At 42.6% G+C, this 23,812-nt stretch overlaps 1 long non-coding RNA gene across 2 annotated transcripts in view; it reads right to left on the reverse strand.

Annotated features, from left to right (window-relative positions):
* Nucleotides 1-22,640, reverse strand: part of LOC131811342 (uncharacterized) — a 45,987-nt gene extending 23,347 nt beyond the window's left edge. The window contains exon 1 of one of the 2 annotated variants that reach the window (XR_009345896.1): nt 22,560-22,640. This is a non-coding gene — a long non-coding RNA (uncharacterized LOC131811342). Of the gene's footprint in view, nt 1-9,486; nt 9,595-22,559 lie in introns of those variants that run through there. The other variant, XR_009345895.1, reaches the window with a different exon arrangement.
* Nucleotides 22,641-23,812: the final 1,172 nt, after the last annotated feature.

The following is a 23,812-nucleotide window of genomic DNA, read 5'->3' on the forward strand; positions in this document are numbered from 1 at the left end:
CTGAAGGTTTACAACGCTCCTCTACACCGGGGACCTCCCATGAAATGCAGTAAGAGGTGGAATTTGATTAGCCCTTAGAAACCAAGTTGTACCTGGATCTAGGGGGATGATTATAGGACAATTTATTGGCTCAATAGAACTGGCCAAAGTGCTGACTATTCCAAAATGGAGGGAAGTATAATCAGTTCCCTTTAGAGAATTGCTTTCTTTTTCTTGATGGATTACTTCTCCTGAAATACAATTTTCATTATATCTGTCTAGGGAAAAAAACAAACAGGCTGCATGTCTTGAGCTATGTCTGGGCAAACTTTTATGTCAGACCGGGAGCTACCAGACTTGGACACTGCTCTTAGGCAGCTTCATCTTCCATGACCTCTCCGTGTGGACCATGAGTTTGTTCATTCATTCATTCAACAAATATTTACAGGGGGCTTACTTTGTGTCAGGCACATATCTAGGCACTAGGGATATAGCAGTGAACAAAACAGATAAAGTTCTTTTATCTTCATGGAGTTTATATTGTGGTTGAAGGAGACAGATGATAATCACATAAATACTATATACAAGGTGGTGGCAAGTGGTATGAAAGTAAATGATACCAAGAGACGGTGGGGGGTGGGGATAGGTGTCAGGGACGAAGTGGCTGTTTTGCATAGTGTCATCAAGGCTCCCTGTCTGAGAAGGTGGTATTTAAGCAGAGATCCAAAAAGGATGAGGGAGTAAGACATGTGCAGATCTGCAAGAAGGTCATTCAGGCACCACAGGTAGCAGTTTCAAAGGTCCTGAGGCAGGAGGGTGGTGTTTGGCTGGCTTGGGAATACCTAGGAAGAATGTGTGGCTTACAAAGAAGAGGCCAATGGAAATAAATCCCCTGGAGTCTGCAGGGCACTCTCCCTAGGCTCTTCAGTGAGATGAGAAGACTTTAGAAGAGCCCAAGCAGAGGTGTGGACTGCCCTAGCTGGACTTACCCCAACCTCCTGCTGGTCCCCTCATCTCACCTTCTGGGGCTTCTTAGAGCTTGTGCTCTCCTGGCCCATTCCCCCACCCACCCCCAGCCCACCAAGCTAGGGGATCAGCTCTTTATTACCCATCCAGACAGGAGCCATCATTGTTGTCTTCCTAGTTCATGTTAATCTTTGCCTTTCCTTAACTCCTAGTGGACATACCACATGGCAGTCTTTGAAAGTGCTATCACACCCTTCCTTTTCTCCTTCCTCCTCCCCCTCCTCCCCCTCCTCCTCCTTCTCCTCTTCTTCTTCTTCTTCTTCTTCTTCTTCTTCTTCTTCTTCTTCTTCTTCTTCTTCTTCTCCTTTTCTGAGTATTATTGACACGTAGTATTAACATTAGTTTCAGGTGGTTACCCTCTTATGTGCATGTAACTTTCTTCCTTCCCTTGGTAGGCTGATAATATCCATATCCACATCCCTAGGCTAAACCCATCTCCAATTTCAACCCAGGCTGTCCAACTTTAGCGTTCGTGCTCTTCAAACAAACAGCCTTATCAGGGTTTGGTCCAGACTCCTCATCGCCATCACACCTAAAGTCAGGCTTATGAACCTCTTCCTGAAATGTGCTTCCCTACTGCCCTTGATCTTTATTTTGGTAAGAGGCTTCACCCAGCTGTCACCCAGAGGTGACTCCTTTCAAGTCCCCATACAGCCTCTGCCCAACCCTTCCCTCCACTCTTACCTCTGCCACATTGGCTGAGGCGCTCACCCCTTCTCTTCTTGACAGTGAACCTGGCCTCCCTCCTCGGTATTGTGCTTCTCTCTAAACAATTTTCCCTCTTGCTCCTCAGATGATGTTTCTAGAAGGCAAATCTGCCTTTATTATTCCCCTGCTCAAATCCCTTCAATGGCTCTCAGAGTAAAGTCTAGACTCCTTTGTTTGGCAAACTTTAAAAAATAAAATAAAGTCTCCAGGACCCAACAACTCTGCTTATTCAGCATTGAGATTCAGCATTTCAAGAGAGTAGAACCAAAGAATTAAACTAAAGAAGGGAATTATCAGGGAAAAAGACTCACAAGGGTGTTATGTTAAGGCTGAAAAAAAAAAAAAAGCTTAAGTGGAACAGAATAAGGAAAGGATAACTTGGTTTAATAGCTATTCCTGAAAAACAAGCACCCTAGGGTTTCTGACAACTGTAAATTCAATATGTGACAACAGCATGCTGTCACATCTGCAGAAATGCCATTCCCGGGTCCTGCTCTGGGGGTCACACATTTTCAGCAGAATGTTGGCATCCTGGAGTGTCCCCGGAGGAAGATGGCTAAGCTAGTGAGATTCTGCAGACCTAGCCAGGTAGAAAAGTTCTGATTTGTTTGCCTTTCATTCGGTCCCGTTGAAATGTGTCCTTGGCCATTATATGCCATGCTTGAAATCACAAAAGTATGTTATGAAACTTCAGATAGCTTTCAGATCACACCCTGCCCTAGGACTCTAGATCCCCCTCACTCTGCTCCACCTTTCCCCCATTTTCCCCAGCACTTATCTCCCTCTGATATACTATGTAATTTCTTTATTTATTATGTATATTATTGTGTGTCTTCTGCTAGCTTATGACCTTCAAGAAGGCGGGGATCTTTGTTGCCTTTATTCAGGGATGGATCCCAATATAGTGTGTGTGTGTGTGTATATATACGCTAATATACTATTTCTATATCTCTGTTCTTTATATATTGAGTATATATATATATGTACATATGTGCATATATATACATACACATATATGTACACTGTATAAATGATAATCTAGTGGAGGCTGGTATGGAATTCTGCCCATCAATTTTACTATCTCTCCCTTTCAGCCCAACTGGAAAATGTGCCTTCTATGGTTTCAGCCAACTTGCTAATTTAATGTGCCTTCTGTATTTTCATCCAAGTTGTTGCCCCAAGAGTATGTAGAAGAATATTCAGAGGGTCACAGTGTCAAAAATTACAAAAGATTATGTACACCTGTCAATCAACAGAGGTCTGGTACACTCATGTAATAGACTCTCTCTCATACAGTCTTTTTTATAATGATCTGCAGGTACTGTTTTATCAGATCTATAGGTACTGATTTAACCTGATTTCCAAGACATACTATTACGTTAAAAAAGGGATTTCCTTCTTTTTTTTAAATTTCCTTCTTTTTTAGGGCTGATTAAATCCTGCCTTGTGAGACAATACGGCTAGATCTTGAGGACATTATGCTAAGTGAAAAAAGTCAGACAGAGAAAGATACTGTATGATATCACTTATTTGTAAAATCCAAAAAAGTCAGACTTAGAAACAGAAAATAGAATGATAGTTATCAGGGGCTGGAGGATGGAAGAAACTGGAAGATGGTGGTCAAACAGTACAAACTTCCTGGGATGCCTGGGTGGCTCAGTCGGTTAAGCATTTGCCTTTGGCTCCGGTCATGATCCCAGGGTCCTGGGATGGATCTTGGCATCTTGCTCCTTGCTCAGTGGGGAGAGCCTACTTCTCCTGTTGCCTGCTACTCCCCCTGCTTGTGCTCTCTCTCTCTCTGACAAATAAATAAAATCTTAAAAAAAAAAAGTGTACAAGCTTCCAGTTATGAGGTGAACAAGTTCTGGAGATCTAATGCACAGCATGGTGACTATTGACAGTGAACCTGGCCTACCTCCTCCTAGGTTCGCATACTTTATTATTATGTTATTATATTATATAATATTATATATCATATAATATTATTAAAGCAATACTTTAATACTCTATTACATACTTTGAAGTTGCTAAGAGAGTAGATCTTAAATACTCTCACCACACACGCACTTGAAGATAATTATGTGAGGTGACAGAGATGTTAATATCCTTACTGAGATAATCATTTCACAATATATATGTGTATAAACCATCACATGGTATCCCATAAACCTTTACGATATTATATGTCAATTATATCTCAAGAAGGCTTGGGGTGGGGGTGGAGTGTGCATAATATCATTTATTATCCTTCCATGTTTGTGTTTACTACTGGGGGCTTGAACTCGCCACCCTCAGATCAAGACCTGAACAGAGATCAAGAGCCAGATGCTTAACTGACTGAGCCCCCCAGGTGCTTCCTATATATATTTTTCAGTCCTAGGAAATCACAGTATCAGGGGCATGTGCCTGGCTCAGTAGGTTAAGCCTCTGCCTTCAGCACAGGTCATGATCTCAGGGGTCCTGGGATCGAGTCCCATGTCAGGCTCCCTGTTCAGCAGCATTCATGCTCTTCAAAAGGACAGTCTTTTGAGGGCTCTCTGGCTCTCTTGCTCGCTCACTCACTCTCTCTCTGTCAAATACATAAAATCTTTTTTAAAAATTACTGTATCAGCCTTGCCCCTGCTTTTGCTTCGGTTTCTTTGCTTGGATTTTGGTGGTCGCATTAGTATTTACTTAACAGGTTTGTTTAGGAATAATTGAATGACCAAACGTTAATCAAGCCCCACCGTGTGTCACACAGGTGCTAGAACCTTTAAATATGTTATTTCTTTTCATCCTAGGACATATTCCTATGTCCTAGGAATATTCCTATGCCGCGGTTGAAGAAATTAAGACTCCCTGATTTGCCCAGGATCAGACAACTCCTGGATGCTACCAGACCTTACCCTTCCATCCCCACACTCTGTCACGGTAGAGTCTGCCCAGGCATTTCTTGGTGTCTCCTCTGGACACACAGACTATGCTGTGCACCACTGTACCCGAGCATCATCGAGGCCTTCAAGGCACTCTGTCTTCCTGTCTTGGAGGAACCTCCCCCCCCCGCAGAGATGTGGAATGAGGCCGTATTGTCACAGTCCTGTCAGATAGCACTTGTCTCTCACCTGCCCAGCAAACGGAACCTCACAGACAGGTCCCAGACTGGAGAACAGCCACCAGTCGTGCTCTGACATGGAGACCCAGTGCCAGCCTGTCCCACTAGCCTCCCTGCCAGCACTGGGGTTCCCTCTCTACCTGAGGGCTACGGGGGCAGGAGGGTGGGTGGGAGGGAAGCCTCAACCCATCAGGGCAGGCTCCATATCAAGAAGGGCTCTGTTGTGTCTAAGACAGAAGGCTGGAATTTAGTTAATTTTATCATTTTAGGGAATTCAACTGTTTTAATGAAAAGAGGTGACCTTGGGGCTGGTGGCGTCACAGATAAGGAGTATGGACAGCCGCTGCAGATGGGTGACCTTGTTCTGCTTATTAACTGCTTTCCTTCCCCTCTGCTTTTCCACACCCCCTCCCTTGATTTCATTTTCTAGTCCAAGGTTTTCACACCAGGAGGGGAAGGAATAATTAGCACAGCCAAGCCTTGGGGAAATGCTGCTTCAGGGCAATCCACATGTGCATGGCCAGACCTGCAGCCTTCAAGTTGGGGTGGGGGGCATCCACTGGAGGGTTGAGGCAGCCAGCCTGGATGCCCCAGGGCAGGAGGATGAGGCCCTCGGGTGGCCTGGGTACAGCTGTCTGGGTACAGACACTCCAGAAAGTGTTAACCCAGTGGGCTGAGGAAATGAGGGAGCTGCTAATTCTCAGCTGTGCTAATTCAATCCCATTCGACAAACATTTATTGAGCGCCTATTAATGCTAGGATTCAAAGGTAGAAGCTGGGGTTTCTAAGAGACGTGATGCTATTTGTCCCCAGCACCCACCAAAGAATCCACCTGTGATTGTTTGGGTTGACAGAGCCCCAAGGGGAGACCTGCCTAGGGATTGAAAGGAAATTACTGGAATAGACTAAAGTGAGAAATGAGCCCAAGAACTGAAACTGGAGATGACCACTCGGCCCTGGGAAGCCTGCTCAGAAGATGAGAAGGAGCCACACCAGGCGAGGACATGGAGAAGCTTGGGGATCCCAAGGGGGTTCTATATTGTAAATATTCCATCCCATCATGCTCTGAAGGACATCCTCCATCTTATAGGTGCTGATTGGTGGTTTGAAAATATGTTTTCCTGAGATAAATGTCGTGTGATAGAAGGTGACTATGACTCTGTGTGTGTGTGTGTGTGTGTGTGTTGTTAATATGCTTGAACAGCCATGGCCTCTAACCAGTTCTGTCTCTGACTTACACCCTGGGAAGTTTATTCACCACACATTTCTGTTCATTCTATGCATCTCACTGGAAACCCGCTGACATATTTAAAACATGAGACAACTTCATCGGCTTGTAGGTAAGGAGATCATATGATGTGCTCTAGTTGTATTTCTCTAAAAACAATCCATCCCATATGTAGATGACTTTCCAAGTTGATGTTGGGGCAAATCCCTGGTGCTTTTCAAACAGGGGTGTTTCAGTGATTTGGCTTTATTAGTTTACAATCTGTTCCACACAAGTGCTTGCACAAAACCTTTGTTTTAGCTGAAATATGCCTTCTAAAATAGAGTGTGCTGTCTCTTCACTGCCTTCGAGAATAGAACGTGCTGAATATTCTCTCTATGACTCAGGGTCTCGTTAATTATATAATAAGAGCACTCCCACGTCATACAATACAAGTCTTCCAAGTGTTGAAGTGCTCTGAGCTGTTTTCCTTTACACTGACAGAGAATTTGTTATTTTTTAAATTTAAGCTTGTGTTTTTTATAACTGTTTTCCTCTTTTCCCCAATGTGAAGCTGTGAATTTTTTAAAAATTGCTTTTAGCTTTCCAAATTTCTCACACCCACTTTGTGGCTGATACTGATAATGATGACAACCATGCTAACACGAATAACTATTTATTAGGCAGCGACCATGTTACCTGGCACAGTGTTAAGCTCTTCAGGAATATGTCTCCATTTAACTCTTGTAAGACCCCTATGAAGCCGATACTGTTATTATCCTGCTTTGACAGATGAGGACACGGGCTTAGAGAGATAAATTAACTTGCCCTTCTTCACACAGCTGGAGGCAAGAGGGGAAGTTACACTCACCAAATTCAGAGCTCATGCTGTCTACCCTTCTGCTGTCCTGACCCCTGGGGCAGCCTGGTCTACGAGCCAATTAAAACCAGTTATAAATATTTCTAAACTAAGAGTTCCTAGGCTCGGAAGGAGGATCTGTGACGTTCTCCAATTTGTAAAGTCCCTGAGCCTTCACGGATGTCCTTTCCTTTCTGTCATTTTCGTCCATGGCATAGTTGAAATACAACCTAAGATTGCTGGCAAAGTGAAGCTGGCTAACTACGGTGTTTTGTTTTGTTTTTCAGGAACAACACCTTGCTTTTATACAGCACTGATCCTAGAATTTGTCCAGAGACATTCATATTGAGCACCTTATTTATCTTTATAACATCTCTGACATGTACTTTCATTAGGAGGCATTATGATGGCAGCTTTATAACTTTTAAAATGAAGTTAGGAACACCAAGCACAAAAGGGAGAATCTGCAGGAATCATGGATGTGCATGCTGACCCCAACATTTCCTTGACCCATTGTCCCAAGCTATAGGACCACTTGGCCCTCAGAAGCCCAAGATCTACTCAGATACCATTAGGCAAATATTTGTTCTCCTTTTCTGTTCTTTTCCACGTTTTTCCATTGCTCCCACACTGCTTGCTGACGTGGGAGGCCCCATGCCAGGTGCCAAAGGCAGCTTTCTTCCCTCCCATTCCTTCACGCACATAGCTGCTGTAGACTCAGAAGGGTTTGCAGACTTGATGACCATATCTCTTCACCTGTTCAGCAGATGGCCATTCCATTCTTCCAGTTTCTCAGGCCAAGACCTTAAAGTCATTCCTGACTTTTCTCTTTTCACTGCCAACCTATCAGAAAATCCTGTCAACCTACTCCTCAAAACGTATCCAGAATCTGATTCCTTCTCACCATGCCCCTGCTCACCACCTGATCCCAGCCTTCCTCACCCTCCGGGTTATGGCAACTTCCTCTCCAGGGGCTCTCTGCTCCCAGCCATGACCCCTCCCTCATTCTAGTCTCCAGACCGTAGCCAGAGCACTTCCACCACAAGCTAAGACAGACCATGTCACCCCTCTGCTCCAAACCTTCCAATGGCCCCAGCTAAGGCTAAACAACCACCAAAGACCTTTGGAAGGCCTGCACCTCCCTCGCCCTGGTCTCCACCACCCACACTGTCCCCCTCCCCTCTCGTCACAGTGGCCTCCTCTAGGTAATAGTTGTGTGTGTCCTTTTAGAGTTCAGAGTTTGGTTTTTGGCTTTTGACCTGAAAATGAACACTAGAATGCTGTCTAGAGAGCTTCCCGGGGGTCCTCAGGGACCTTGGTGGTGCCTGGCTTTCCTCACGTGGCCAGCAAAGGGGCCTAACCAGCCCCACCCAGGGCAGTGGTCCATTCTCTCCTTCCAGCAGGTGCACTCCACCAGCCACAGGCCCCTCCCCCGCAGGCCACAGCAAACACTGGTGGCGACAGTCAGGACACACTTTCTTTTTCTGTTTGCTGTATGTGGCAGAATGCCCAGGGCCGGCCCAGCACTGGCATTTCAGGGAGAAATTCCTGGCTAAAGAGACACCTAGAGAAAAAGGGAGGCATGGAAATCTCTACAGGTCTCAACAGTTATCCTTCAAAGCAGGCAGGAAATGGAGCAGATTAGCAGGAGGGCTTGGGGGCTAGCTCAGGCCCAAGCAAAGCCAAATCAGAGAGCTGGGCATCTGGAGGGAGGAGCCCTTCATAGGCCAGTACCTCCCCCCCAACTAAGGGTCAACATCTGGGTGCCCAGGCAACCAAGGCCAAGTTCTTTCTTCTGCCTCAGCACTTCGCAGTGTGCAGGGTCAGGGAGGGGTCGGCCCACCAGCAGACCAGCTCTGCTCTCAGCCACCTCAGGCCGCACCTGAGCACACTAGATGCCCCAAGCCTGCCTGCCTGGGAAAGGAGTGTGTCCAAGCTGGCCCTCTTCCTGCCCCCCTGCTCCCACCAACCCCCTTTTCCTTTGATCAGGAACCCAGAGGCCCCGCCCCCAGGTGTTCTTAAAACCCATTCTTCAGGCTATACAAATGGCTACTTCCCCTTCTGCCTTCCCGTCCATTTGGACTGACAAACGAGCCCTGCTCCCAGAAACACTGTCTCCTGGAGTCAGGAGAATTCCTGGAATGGGCAGGGACCTTGCCTGAAAAAGAAAAAGGACAACTGTAGGTAAAGGCAGAGGGGAGCAAGGGGCAGATCAAAGAGAGCCTGGACAGGGTCAGGAGGAGGGAGTGCTGGCAGGGAGACAAATGAGGCTCCCCGAGGGGTCAGCCCAGGGACAGGCGTGCCTCGGCTCAAATGCACAGTGACAGCGCAGAAGCGCTTAGGGAAAGACCGTCATTGCAGAGACAATAGATGGCAAAGATAAGAGAAGGTGTAAATTAATGGAGAAAAGGGCCGGCCAGAGATAAGGGTATCTTTCTCTAATTAAAAACGTACAGCCTCTCCATCTCCAAGGTTGGTGGTGTCCCAGACTGTCCTGTGTCTGAGCTGGGGTGGGAGCTGAGGCCCAGGAGGGTCAGAAATCCTGCCAGTTAATAATTAGCTCCTAACTGACTTGGCCCTATCCCCAGACAGGAGGAGTGAACCATCCCACATTACCTGAGATGAAGAAGGGCGCAACTTGCCTAACTCAGGAAGAGCTGGTGGGAACTTCCGGCTTTTCAGTGTCCTCTCCTCTGAGGCTGACCAGGGGAGGTCCTTTTCTGATGTTTCTGGCTTTTGTGGTTGTTGGTTGGTTAGTTGTTTGTAATTCTGATTCTAAAATTCTAAGCTCCGCCTCTAATACGGAGTCCATTGGAACTTGATCTTGCCTGTTCCACACCCCAAAAGGGGGCTCAGCTGGCAATTTCTGGCAAGATTCATCTGCCTACAGTCAGAGCTGATTGAGAGAGCAGAATGAGAGAGACAGTAGATGCCAGAGCCAGGCTGTCTGGGCGCACATCCTGCCTTGTCCACCCACTACCTGTGTGACTTGAATACAAGTTACTCGACTTCTCCCAGGGTGTTGTTTGTGCCAGGCACATAGTAAGCACTCAACGAAAGCTAGCTGCCATTATCACCATCATCGTCAATTCAGTCAGAACCATCTTCCCCGCACCCCACCCCCCCAAACTGGGAGCAACGCCTGCCCCGCTAGAACTGCAGGCCCCTTTCCTGTCCAAACACATCAGCGTCCTCTCACTCCCTCAGCACCGATGCCTGTGGATGTATCTGAGGACGGACATTTCAGAGGATGAGACAAAGGAACCAGTATCTCAGATGTAAGTTGTGGGGGCAGGAGGAGACTAGACACACCCAAGAATACAGTCTGTAAATTCCAGCATTCTCCCTCTTCCCTCACATCCAGTCTTTTTTTTTTTTTTTAAGATTTTATTTTTTATTTGAGAGACAGTGAGTGAGAGTGAAAGAGAGCACAAGCAAGGGCAGAGGGAGAGGGAGAAGTAGGCTTACTTGCTGAGCAAGGAGCCAGACATTGGGCTCAATCCTGGGATCACGACCTGAGCTGAAAGCAGATGCTTCACGGACTGAGCCACCCAGGTGCCCCCATTCTCACATTCAGTCCTTCACCAAACCTGTCTGGTGTACCTCCAGAATAAACCCTGTCTCCATTCACTTCTTTCCATCTCCACTGCTGCCCCCACCTCCAGTCAAGGCCTCCATGATCCTCCACCTGGACGGCAGCACTAGCCCACTGACTGCCCCCCACTTCGACTCCTACCTGTACCTGTAATCGGTTGTACATGCAGCGTGTACAGTGATATTTTAAAAGCTATGACTACCAGAAACTACATCACTTTCCTGCTAGAGTCCCCCTCCCCCAACCCTCAATGGCTTTCCACTGCACTTCAGATAAAATCTCCAGTTCTTAGCTACCTTAAAAGACCCTGTATGACTGGCCCCTACCCACCTGTACAATCTCACCCAGAGACGTGCTCCTCCTTGTCTACCACACTCCAGCTTCACTGGCTTCCTTTCAGTTCTTCAAACAACCTCTCCTCCTCTTCAAAGGCCCAGCTCCTTTTCAAGTCTTAGCATTAATGGCATTTCTTCAGAAAAGGCTTCCCTGGTCACCCTCTCTAAATAACCTCCCCAGCTCCTCCCTTTGACTCTCTTCCACAGCATCATGCTCATTTGGTCCATTGTGTTTATTTCTATAATTATATACTTATTTGTTTTTTTTTCTTCTTTTTGTCTCTGTCATGGTGCTGCACCAATGCGAGAACAGAGGTCTTACGTGAACAATAAGAACTGAGAAGTAAAGACATTTCCTTTTGCTCCTCTTCTCAACCTATTTTTTAAATCTGAAAACAATATATGGACATAAAATTAGAAATCCAATACAAGTAAAAGATGTTTAACTTCAAACAAAAATATAAGAAGCACAATATTGATGGAACAGCAGTTAATACAGAGGATAGGGATAAAAGAGCAGTACTGAAAACAGAGGGATTGCTTGGAAGTCCGTGTGAGAAGCAGTCACTTCCTCATCTCTGCACTGCAGCCAGGCAACTACTTCTCACCATTGCCATTCCTCTACCCTGTATGACTCCATAATGGAACTAGAGAGTTATTCTCCGGAGAATTCAAACAGAAGAGCTTCTATCCTGGAAGTTCTATTTCCAAAAACAATGAATGCCAGGAATACATAAAGAAGAAAGTGGGAAGTGTTATGGGCTGAATCGTGCCCTCTCAGAATCCTTATGTTGAAGTCCCAACCCCTAGTATTTCAAAATGAGGCCATTAGGATGGGGCCAATATGACTGATGTTCTTATAAGAAAAAGAAGAGACAGCAAGGATGCACATGGACAGAGGAAAGACCATGTGAGGACACTGGGAGAAGGTAGCCATCTGCAGTTCAAAGAGGCCTCAGAAGAAAACAGACTTATCAGTGCCTTTGATCTTGAACTTCTAGCCCTTAGAACTATGAGAAAATAAATTTTTATTGTTTAAGCCATCCAGCCTGTGGTATTTTCTTACTGCAGCCCTAGCAAACTAATACAGGAAATTATAAAAAATAATAATAATATAAGAAAACTTAAGGGGCACCTGGCTGGTTCAGTTGGTAGAACATTCAACTTTTGATCTCAGGGTCATGAGTTCAAGCCCCATGTTGGGCATAGAGCTTAGAAAGAAAGAAAGACCTGAAGGACAAACTAAGTCTATGGATCTGAGCACAAAGTATTAGGACAAGACAGCATCACTAAATTTCACAAATAAATGGAAAGAAGATTCTGAAAGCTTCCATAAAAGAATTATAGGTCATACTTAAGGGGTCAAGTGTGAGATGGAATCAAACTTTCAACACCATCATTGGATGCTAGAAGATAATGAGATAAGAGCCTCAAAATTCTACATATAAATTATTTTCGACTTGGAATTTTATACCCAGTCAAATAGCAATCAAGTGTGAGAGTAGAATAAAAACATATTTTAGATGTTTAAAGAGAAGGGGGGAAAATGTACTCCTTCCACACCTTTTTTCAGGAAGGTAATAGAGAATATGTTCCACAAAAATGAAGTAAGTCAAAAGAGAGTAAAACCTGGATCCAGCAAGCAGAAAATGCAGCAGAAAAGAGAAGGAATGAAATTCTTAGCATGACAGCAAAGGGGAGTTGCATGACATCAGCTCTATAACCGCAGGTCAACCAAGCAACCATTTCTGATTGAAGCAGAAAGTCAAAGACTCCAGTGGAAAATGTTGAGAGGCACTTACATTTAAAAGTAAAGGAGCTATTGATGGATGAGGGAAACTTAGCCATTTAAAGAAAACCTAGTAGATAAAATAAGTCAACCATTATTATCTCTAGAAAAAATAAATTTCGAACAGAGAAGGAAATGTGATCAGAGTGCAGAATTTGATATAGTCATGAATAAGATTTACAAATCTATAATAATTAAAATCTGAATATGAATGTATTCAGAGTTGGAATAGAATTATATTCTAAGAATAAGAAAAGGAGAGAGGAATTTAAATAAACTATTATTCCATAAAAGGAAGCCAGTGGTTTATATCTAGAATTGATGAATCAAGTATACTTATGTTATTTAGAAATACGAATATAGGAAACCGCCTTCCATTTGACCACAATTGAATAATAACTTTTGGACTTCTCTATAACCTTAAAGAGCTATAACACTAAAGAAAATATGTGAAGCAACTTTTTAAGGCATTGGACAATAGCACAAGGTCCTTGAGAGAGAGGAAATACACAAAGTGAGCTCCACATTCATCACAATATTCTGCTGGGAGTACCTCCTAAACCAAGGCAAAATGAGGTGGACCCAAATATAAAGCAATAGTCTCTTTGTATGAAAACAAAAGGTTTCAGTACTGGGCTACCAAGGCAACTAGCATTTGCACTGAAAGGTAACAGAGAGGAGGTAACTGTGAAGAGAAGTTTCATTAGTCTGCATAGGGGTTTCCCTGAGTCTTCTGCTAAATATTGTCATACACACACGGGATGATATTCTGTGAAGTATACCAGACAACAGTTCTGGGAGTATGTGAGCTCAACAGAGAGATTCTGGAGATTGGACAGTGCTGGGAGAATGAAGTTCTAACCAACCAGACTGGAGAGAGCTTACTGAATATCTCAGCTTTCAGCTGAGACTCCAGAAAAATCACTCTTAGAAAAAGTAGCTCCTCTATCTTAAGAGTAAAGGCTCTGCCAAACTTACTGTAACCAAAACTCAAACTAAGCTTTAATATAATCCAACAGGAAAGAACGGTCTTCCAGAAAAAAAATCAATACATTTTTTTCAAGACTTTATGTACTTATTTGAGAGAAAGAAAGCATACACAGAGGGAGAGGAAGAAGCAGACTCCCTGCTAAGCAGGGACACCCCCCCCCCCCGTGCCAATGCAGGGTTCGATACTAGGACCCTGGGATCATGACCTGAACCAAAGGCAGATGCTTAACCAAATGAGCCACATAAGTGCCCCCAAATTCAATGCATTTTAAAAGAAAACAACAAATCTAGACTATCATAGAGTGTATCATGTCCAATAAACCATCATAAATTATTAGACATGTGAAGAAGCAGAAAAGCATGACACATAACCTGGAGGGAGAAGTTTATAGAAACTAACTCAAGGGTAATGCAGATGTTGGAATTGGCAGTTAAGCACCTTAAAACAATTATTATAAATATGTTTAAATAGTATAAGCACAAAGATGGACACAATGAGTGAACAGATGGGGGAAATCACTGCAGAAAAATGAAAACTATGAAAAATAACCAATCAAAAATTCTAGAATTAAAAAGAAATTAGTGTCAATTTCAAAATGGAAACTTCACTGAATGAGCTTAACAGTGTATTGGAAACTACTGGATATAGCATTAGTGAACTTGAAGGTAGGTCAATAGGAATTATCAATACAGAACAGAGTGGAGGAAGACTAAAAATCTGGACAGCTTTAGTGACCTTATGATAACATCAAATACACAGGTAATTGGAGTCTCAGCTGTAGAAGAGAGATAGAGAGAGGAAAAAAATTTGAATATGGAATGGCCAAAAACTTCCCTAATTTGATGAAAATGCCAACCTACATATGCAAGAATCTTTACAAACCCCAACTGGGATAAAAACAAAGAAAATCACACCTAAGCACATCATGATCCATTTGTTGCAAACTAAAGATAAAGAGAAAATCAGGGGCGCCTGAGTGGCGTAGTCAGTTGAGCACCTGACTCTTGGTTTCAGCTCAGGTTGTATCTCAGGGTCGTGATCTCAGAGCCGTGAGATTGAGTCCCACATCAAACTCCATGCTTTGTGCAGAGTCTGCTTAAAACTCTTTCTCTCTCTCTCTCTCTACACCCCTTCCTCATCTTTCTCTAATATAAATAAATAAAATCTTTTAAAAAAAGAGAAAATCTTAAAGGCAGCTGGGGGTGGGGTAGAATGGTACATTTCTTAGAAATAAGGCGGGTGGGAAAGAAAGAAAGAAAGCGAGAGAGAAAGACTACCCAGATTTTCATGTCCAGTGAAAAGATCCTTTTAAAATATAGGTAAAATAAAGACATTTTCAGAAAAACAAAAGCTGAGAAAATTCAGGACCAGCAGACTTAAACTACAAGAAATATAAAAAGTTCTTCATGTTGAAGGGAATGATACCAGATAGAAACAGATCTAGACTGAGACATGAAGAGCTCTGAAAACAGTAAATATAAAATATTTTTATGTAGATAAATATAAAATACTTTCTTCCTCATTTTAAAATTTCTTTTTTTTAAAAAATCGGCCATTTAGCACAAAGATAATAATGTTCTGTGAGCATATAGCATATGTAGAAGTAAAATGTATGCCATTTTGTGTAGCAAATGTATGGTAAATAGCAAAAGTTAGGAGGAAGGTATGGAGGTTTACCACTACTCGAACATTCTTACATTATAAATAAGATGGAAAATATTAATTAAAGATACATATAAGTTAATATTGTATAACAACCACTAAAAAAATGAAGACATACCTTAAAAATCCAATGGAGGAGACAAAATGGGATTTTAAAATACACTTGATTATTCCAGAAGAAGTCAGGAAAGAAGGATAAGAATAACAAAGAATAAACAGAACAATTGAAAACAAATAGCAAAATGTTAGGCTTAAACCCAACCAAATCATAATTACATTAAATGTAAAAGGCTAACACTCCAACTAAAAGGCAGAGATTAACAAACTGGATAGAAAAAGCAAGACTAACGCCATACTGTTTACAAAATAGAGATAAAATATAGTAATATGATGTAATTACCAGAAGAAATAAAAAGTAGAAAGTAGTTGCCTCTGAGACGGGAGCAAGGAAAAGAAAAAAAACTATTTTTTTTAAGATTTTATTTATTTTTTTGACAGAGAAAGATCACAAGTAGGCAGAGAGGCAGGCAGAGAGAGAGGGGGAAGCAGGCTCCCCGCCAAGCAGAGAACCTGACTCAGGGCTCAATCCCAGGACTCTGGGATCACAACTCGAGCTGAAGCAGAGGCTTTAACCCACTGAGCCACCCAGGCACCCTGAAAAAATCTATTGGTTTTAACATAACCCTTTTAATACAGCTTGTGCTCTTAAACCATTTCCTTGTAATGCTTTGAAAAATAGTTTTAGAAACTGAAGGAATTTTTTCTGAAAGCACTTTACAAGTTGGATCTTATCCCTTGTGATTTCTGGGGGGCATTTTGAAATTGCAACGAGGTTCAAAAACAGAAGATTAAAACCATTCTCCCCAGAAAGGCAAATGGATCACGATTATGATACTATTTTGTTAATAATTTCTAGACAGAGAGGTAGAAGTACAGGTTAACATAATGAGCTCACTAGAAGCACAGAAACGGAGAGTATTTCTTTTCCCGTTCCTCATGCCAACTGGAATCCAGTGGGATTCAGGATTAATTCATAAATGTTCTTACCTAAGCCTAGCTATTCTAGCAGTGCTCAAGTGTTACAGACATTAGGGTACAGTTTTTGAATATCCATTATATGCAAGAGCCTGAGCTAGGCATAACATGAGGGACACAAAATATAAGACATAAGTTAAAGAGGCTTTCCATCAGTCCCACTCTTTTCCCTCAGTGATAGAGTACAATAAATTATTTTGTCAGTCATCAGACAATGCAGTACATTGTTATATTAATGGTTCCCAAGGAATCATACATCTCTGTATTTGTAACCTTGTATGAGCTCCTTCTACATTGATTCCATCCTTGGATATGCAGTTTGCTTTGGCCAAAGGGACATTAGCAAACATAATATAAACAGGGGCTTAAAGGATTCTTGTACATTGAGACTTGCACTCTCTTTATTGCTGCATTTGGAACACAGAGGCTTCTGAAGAAGCTCAAGGTAGTCTGCTAGAGATACACAACCCAACCAACAATGAGTGCTAACCACCAGACTAAGGGTGAGGTGATCTTAAATCATCTAGCTCCAGCCAAGCTGGTGAGTCAGCCTAGGTGAGACCAGCAAGAGAACTGCAATTGCTGATGCACAAGATCACAAGTAAATAAAATGGTGGCTGTGTTGTACGAATACATTTGGCAGATTGGTTACACCGCTATGGTTAACTGATACAAGTGTGATGATCTGGCCATCATAGGAACATAACAGGATGTCTTGAAACCCCATCTTCTCTTTTAAAAGATGCTAAAGATTTCTCAAGCAGTTTGGAATCCAGCTATTTTCCTTCAACACCTACCAAGACCTGAAAAGTAGGATTCAGTCTCTGACTTAAATTTCCATTTTAAAATTTACATAATTTTTGAATGGGTAATTCATGCAAAATCTAATAATTCTACATTAGAGTTCAGTCAGAGAAACAGAACCATTAGAACACACACACACAAGTGTGCATGTGCACACAAGGGTTTGTTACATTCAATTGCCAGAGTTAGTAAGTAATTTCTGTGGACTATTGTCTTCACATCTGTTGCTATGAAGTCCACAGGAAGATGGATATAAAGTGAGGAGAGCAAGGACAAACATGAATCCACAGGATGTGCTAGAAGCTATGAGAATGGACTGGAATATGTATTGTTTCTTATTGCCCCTGATGTTTATGCCCTGCAGGAGAGGTCAGTGCCCTCATCATACAACTAAACTCAGAATTCAGGGATGCCTGGGTTGCTCAGTCAGTTAAGCCTCTGCTTTCGGCTGAGGTCATGATCCCAGTGTCCTGGGATCAAGTCCAACATTGGACTCCCTGCTCAGTGGGAAGCTTGCTTCTCCCTCTGCCTGCTGCCCACCCCCCTCCTTGTGCTCTCTCTCTTTGACAAATAAATTAAAAAATTTTAATTTAAAAAAAAAAAAAAACCCTAAACTCAGAATTCAGAGTTGGCCCAGAAGTCAGAAAATCTAAAAAAAAAAGGACCCATGGGAAGGTGAGCCATTGCCGACTTGGCTGCTGCTTCATGCTAACGAGGACAGCCACAAATAAGCAACAACTATATTAAGCAACAAAATAGCTTCTACTTCACTTCCACTCTCCAGAGTTCACATAGTAATCCCTTTGGGGGCCTCCTTGCACTAGAACATACAGGAAAGAGAATTCTGGGTGATATACTTTAGCCTAGCCAAGTGGACACATAACAAAGCTGCCACCCATACAAAAAAATTCACCCTGAAATATGTTTCCTACCCACCCCCCCATTTCCTCACCCCACCAAAAAACCAGCTATAAGTATCAGTTTCTTGTGTTTTCTCCCTGAAATAGTCTATGTGCATGTAAGTTTACACATATACCTAGTACTTCATATATTTTACACAAGAGATCACATACTGCGTACATTGATCAGCATCTTGTTTTGGGGTTTTTTGAGCTAAACAAAATATCTTGGAAATTTTTCCATAACAAGATAGGAATATTGGCCCTTTTCCCCTTTAACAACTGCATAATATTGTACTGTGTGGATGTACCATATCTGTTTAACTAGATCCTATCATTGGATATCCAGATTTTTTTTTTGAAATTTTGCTATTTGAAATAATCATACAAAGCCTCACACATGTATGAATGTCTTTATAATTAATGTTCATTGTCAATCTGATATAGTATCAATCCAAACAGGCCAGAGAGAGACTAATGGTGCCCATCAGTGTACATGGTCTGCAGTTGCAATGAAGTGCCTTTCAGATACTCATTTTAATGTCCCTTTTAACATCCACCCTTTGTAAATTCATTTTACACCTTCTGTGCATTTGTGGCTTTTTCTGTCTCTGTCCTTGATCACTGGCTGCATCTAAGACTGTTGTGTGAAGGCCCAGTCATTGAACCAGCAATTTAATATTTATGGGATTATCCTCTAAAATGCTCACCAGTAAAAATATTCTTAATAATATAGATGTAGTCATCAAAAACAAAGTAACAAGGGGTGCCTGGGTGGGTCAGTAGGTTAAGCCTTGAGACTCACGATCTCAACTCAGGTCTTCATCTCAGAGTCATGAGTACAAGCCCCACATTGGGCTCCTCGTGTACATAGAGCCAACTTGAAACACACACACACACACACACACACCCTACAAAGTAACATGGAAATCTACTGACAGATAAAACAAGTGGTTGACAAAGCTGAAAAATCATTTATTGTTCCACCATCGTAATGTTTTATTTTCTAATGGCAGAGCTTGGAACCATCAGGTAGAAGAAAAACTGCTTGAGCAAAGAAATGTGAGACCCACAAAGAAAGACAGATTGGCCAGTTTCTTTTTCTTTTCTTTTCCTTTCTTTTTTTTAAGATTTTTATTTATTTATTTGACAGACAGAGATCACAAGTAGGCAGAGAGGCAGGCAGAGGGAAAGGGAAGCAGGTTCCCTGCTGAGCAGAGAGCCCGATGGGGGGCTCGATCCCAGGACCCTAGGATCATGACCTGAGCCGAAGGCAGAGGTTTTAACCCACTGAGCCACCCAGGCTCCCCCCAGTTTCTTTTTCTAAGAACACTTTCATTGATTTTTTTTTTCCATTATTGAGTGTTTACTTAAAGGCCCTTCCACCATTCATCCCCAAAGGTTTTATTTTTTTTTAATATTTTTTATTTGTTTATTTTGAGAGAGAGAGAGAGAGACAGAGTGAGAGAGAGCATGAGAGGGGATGTCAGAGGGAGAAGCAGACTCCCCATGGAGCTGGGAGCCCTATGTGGGACTCGATTCCAGGGCTCTGGGACCATGACCTGAGCCGAAGGCAGTTGCTTAACCAACTGAGCCACCCAGGCGCCCAATCCCCAAGGGTTTTATAAATATCACTTTTGCTTCATTCATATTTTAATGATTTGGTCTTCTCTGGAGAGGAAATATTTTTCTTTTAGGAGTCATTGTTTTAAAACATAGGCCTAGAATATCTTGACGCATAGCACAATGGTGAGCAGGAGGTATAAGACATGTACACAAAAGAAAAAAAACCCAAGCCTCTTCTAATAGTGTATCTCAAAGTTGTTGTTAGGTTGTCCTAAGAAAATCCCTCAAAATTTGGTGAGAGAATGAAGAGGGCAACTTCTCTGTCCTGGAGCATTCCTCCTGACCTCCTGGAGCCTTTTCTAATCCTCCAGATTCCTTCAGTTTCCCACAGCCTGTGGCTCTAGGAAGCATTCACTGGACAGCACAGCAGAAGGTCCAGATTACAGAGAGTCACGATTTTGAGCCAGAAAGAAGAACAATCTCAATAGTGTGAAGTCCCTTTGGCCAGGACAAAATATAGATGCAGGAAAAAGGGAGAACTGGGTTGAAGTTGGATTGGAGAATCCCTGAAATGCCAGATTTGCAAGAAGAGTGTGAAGTTATCTGTGCAAGCATCTGCCCCGCAAAATGGCTCAATTGGAAAATGCCTTATTAAGAAATAATGTTCATAACCATTGTATATACTTATACACTCAAATCTGGATAAGGAATATTAGAATTAGTTCTCAAGAGTGGCTAATTTCCAGGGCTGTGCTTAAGTGATCTAGTGAGCTGAGCTACTTAACAGAGCTCAAAAGATTTACAAACACATTTGGAGCTCAGAGGAGCCAAAAGCTAGTGGTGCTCTCCGGTCCCAGGCTCAGGCTCCTTCATGGAAAGGCTGGAGCAAAACTGAACCCTTGGCCCCTGGCCATGTAATGAATCAACTAGAGTGAGAATGCCTCATGAGCTGAGTCCAAACAAGCTCCCACTGGGGCCTCCAGACGGGCTCCTAATTAATAGGCTCTTGGCCCACAAGCAAGAGTAAAAATGTTTGCAACAATAAAAGGGAGACAGTGATCACAATGGGGGAGGGGAGCTAACAAAGAAAGCAGAAGGGAAAATTACGATGGGAAGATGGATCCAGATCTAAGTTAGCTGACTGAGCAATAACTCAAACCTTTATTTATTTGTTCAAGTCAGATGTGAATAAATGCATAAATTTGATTCCTAGTTTGGAAGTTCAGTCTACGCAGCAGAATATGAGAAAACAACAATGCTGATAGGATTCAAAAATACAGACAAATCCCTATCAGTTACTATTTGGGGATCGTCAGTTTAATGCCCTGCTGGTGTAGGAACTGGGAAAGTCCACACTGAGGAGGGGCACACAGACTGAGATTGAGAAGTGACAACTCCTGCCCTGTTAACATGGCTGCTGCTTCTCTTTGCTTTTAGAGGATGCAGCACAACAGACCAAACAGGGTTTGGGGCTATTGTCCAAAGGGCTGGCAGATTAGAAGTGGGGAAGCCAAGAGCACAAAAAACAAAAGACTAACTTAGAATAATTGGGAATAAGACTTCAGAAAGTTTGGAACCTTCCCTTTGTTTTTACATTTGATGTGTTTTCCTGTTGCCCATCTTTTAGCATAAATTCTTTCATACTTCCAGCCCGATAATGCTCCTCACGTTCCAGAGAAATTTGTAATAAAGAACGTTGGTCTTCAGAGACAGCAGTACAGTCAGTACCAACAGCAGTTCAGACTTCTGCCAACAATTGGCTGGTGTTCTCAAAATGTGTTAAGTTGGTGTTTTGGAACCTATAATACTTCTTATAACAGAAACAGTGTTGCAGATGGAAATTAGGTCCTTGCACTAGCTCATAAAGCCTATTTAATAAAGTTCCTAAATATCATGTGTTCATTTGCAATGAAAAATATATAATATTGGAAATGACATTGGGCAGATGATAATGTTTTAACTATGGGTTATGCTTAAAGTAAAATCACAAAGGCTACCCTGGGAAATTAACTTGCGGAAGTGTTTTCAAAGCAAAAGGTGTTCTGAATTCATCTTACAACTTGGAATTGGGGGGAAAGTTACACACACACACCATGTGCGACCACAGAATATACTCACTCAAGGAATGCTTCTCATTTCTGGGTTTTCCAGTGAGGAAAAAAAAAAAAAAAGCTGGTGGTTCCTGTATATAGGATATTTTCATGTCAGGACTTTTCAATTTGAAAAAAATCCCATAATTTTTTTAAAATGGTAAAATCATATTGCTTTTATATTTCCTCTAAATTCTATATGATTGGCATACCAACTACACTGACCCTTCCATCAGGAAGGATGCTTGGAACTGTGCCCCTCAAGAGCTACATCCTGCTCCCCACTTAGTTCCTTACCAGCCATGTGACTTTGGATGGGCATCCTGACTTCCCTAGACCTTAATTCACTCAAATAAAAAATGAAGACAGCAACATCTGATGAAGTCATCCCCACGGAGCTGCAGTGAGCACCAAATGAAATAAAAATACTACCTTATTTTTGTGTGATATTTTTACTTTTTCAGTGTGTGCACATGTTTTACTCTCTTGCCAACTCTGGAGGAAAACTAACTCTTTAGACTTTAACAGTCTCCAAGAAGCCAGACTAGAAAAAAATATGTAATAGTCCTGGGGCACTTGGCAACTCACACAGCCAACCACCACACCTCTGCCTGCTCTCCACTCTTTATAGCCCTCGTACAAGCTGGTATCAGGAAAAACACGATTTTTTGTTTCTTCTTCACCCCTAGTGAAAGTTCATAAAGGACCCTCAATTTTTTATCATGGAGAACATTACGCAGCACATTCTCTTCACTCATACACCTTTACAAATCAATTTCCCTACATCTCCAGCCACACCCGCAGGCTCTACCCATTCAAGTAGCATATGTGTTTGATGCAGTCTTGTCAAAGAGCCCCTCTCCCTTTGGTCTGGTGACAACATACAGGGCTGCCCTAAAATCCACGATACATGAATTTCTCACCTGACTTTCTCTGCGATCACTCTCAACTCACACTTCGAGCCATGACTCAAACAGCAGTCAGCGAGACCAAACTCAACCGGGTAGCCACTTAGTTAATCATCAATCATCTTTATTCTCTCCTAGTCCTTAACGCCAGAGTTTGCCCTTCCCAAAGAAAGTCCACGTCCTCCCTTTGAGTAATGGGTTTGACAACTTCAACTCAAACATAAGCCTGCCCCATGCACAGACTTATCAGGGCTGCTTGGAATGGACGAGGGAAGGTACAGAGGGAGAGAACAATGGCGCCCTGACTGGAGGGGCAGGCGTTATCAGTCTGCCATTGGAACAGGGCTGGCACTTGTTTTTCTTTCTGTTTAGTGTGTGAGCTGGTTCCAGTGTACAGTACCAGGTAGTGTAAAAAGCTGCTGCTGGGCCCCTCTGTTTGTGAGGGCTGTTGACATAAGGTGGGGTACACGTGATGTAGGTGGATTCCTGCCCTATTTTTCTGATAGCCATAAATGAGAGAAATTCTCTTGGGCAGGTCCCTGTGCCGAGAGCTTGGGAGTTCCATCTCTTGGAGATGGAGGTGTTGTGTATCCCAAGAAGAACTTTGCATTCGCCTCCAGCAGAATGACATGCAAGGTCACTGGAGAGAGCACATTAAAGGGGCTTTAGTGAAACATAGCATACAACTGGTACCAAGAGGAAAAGGAAGTGAGAACTTAAGATGACTACAGACCTTGAGCCTATGGCTCTTCGGCCAAACCATCTTTTCATACGAGAGCTACCAGACAGACTAAGGGCCTGACACCCGCCCTAGACCATAGCTTTAAGGCTAGAATATGCCTTAAAACATCCCCCATTCTCTCTAGTAACTGACATGACCAGTGGATTTGTGAGGGATCTTACTGGAAGCAATCTGGATTTTTCTGCCTATAGCCCCTGGAAGTAATAAATATGCCAGTCAATTAAAAATGCTTTACAGCCCACGTGACCCAGTTCAGGGCCCTTTGGCATATATTTTAGCAGCTAACCTTATTCTTAGCCTAAACTTCTTTTTCCTACCTCAATTTCCCATTCTTTTACAGTTCCGTTGTTTATTTGTCAGCTACTCAAAATTCTTATTAGACGTGATGACCCATAAGACAAAAATAAAATACTTCTAGAAAGGAGCTTTAGTGCCCTTCTAGGATGGGATTTCAGACAATCTTAGGGGATGTTCTTTTCTAACTGAAGACATAATGCAAATAGGTTTTAGCAACTCTGGGAGATTG

Source organism: Mustela lutreola, chromosome 11, assembly GCF_030435805.1.
Source record: "Mustela lutreola isolate mMusLut2 chromosome 11, mMusLut2.pri, whole genome shotgun sequence".
In the NCBI taxonomy this organism is placed as follows: Eukaryota; Metazoa; Chordata; class Mammalia; order Carnivora; family Mustelidae; genus Mustela; species Mustela lutreola.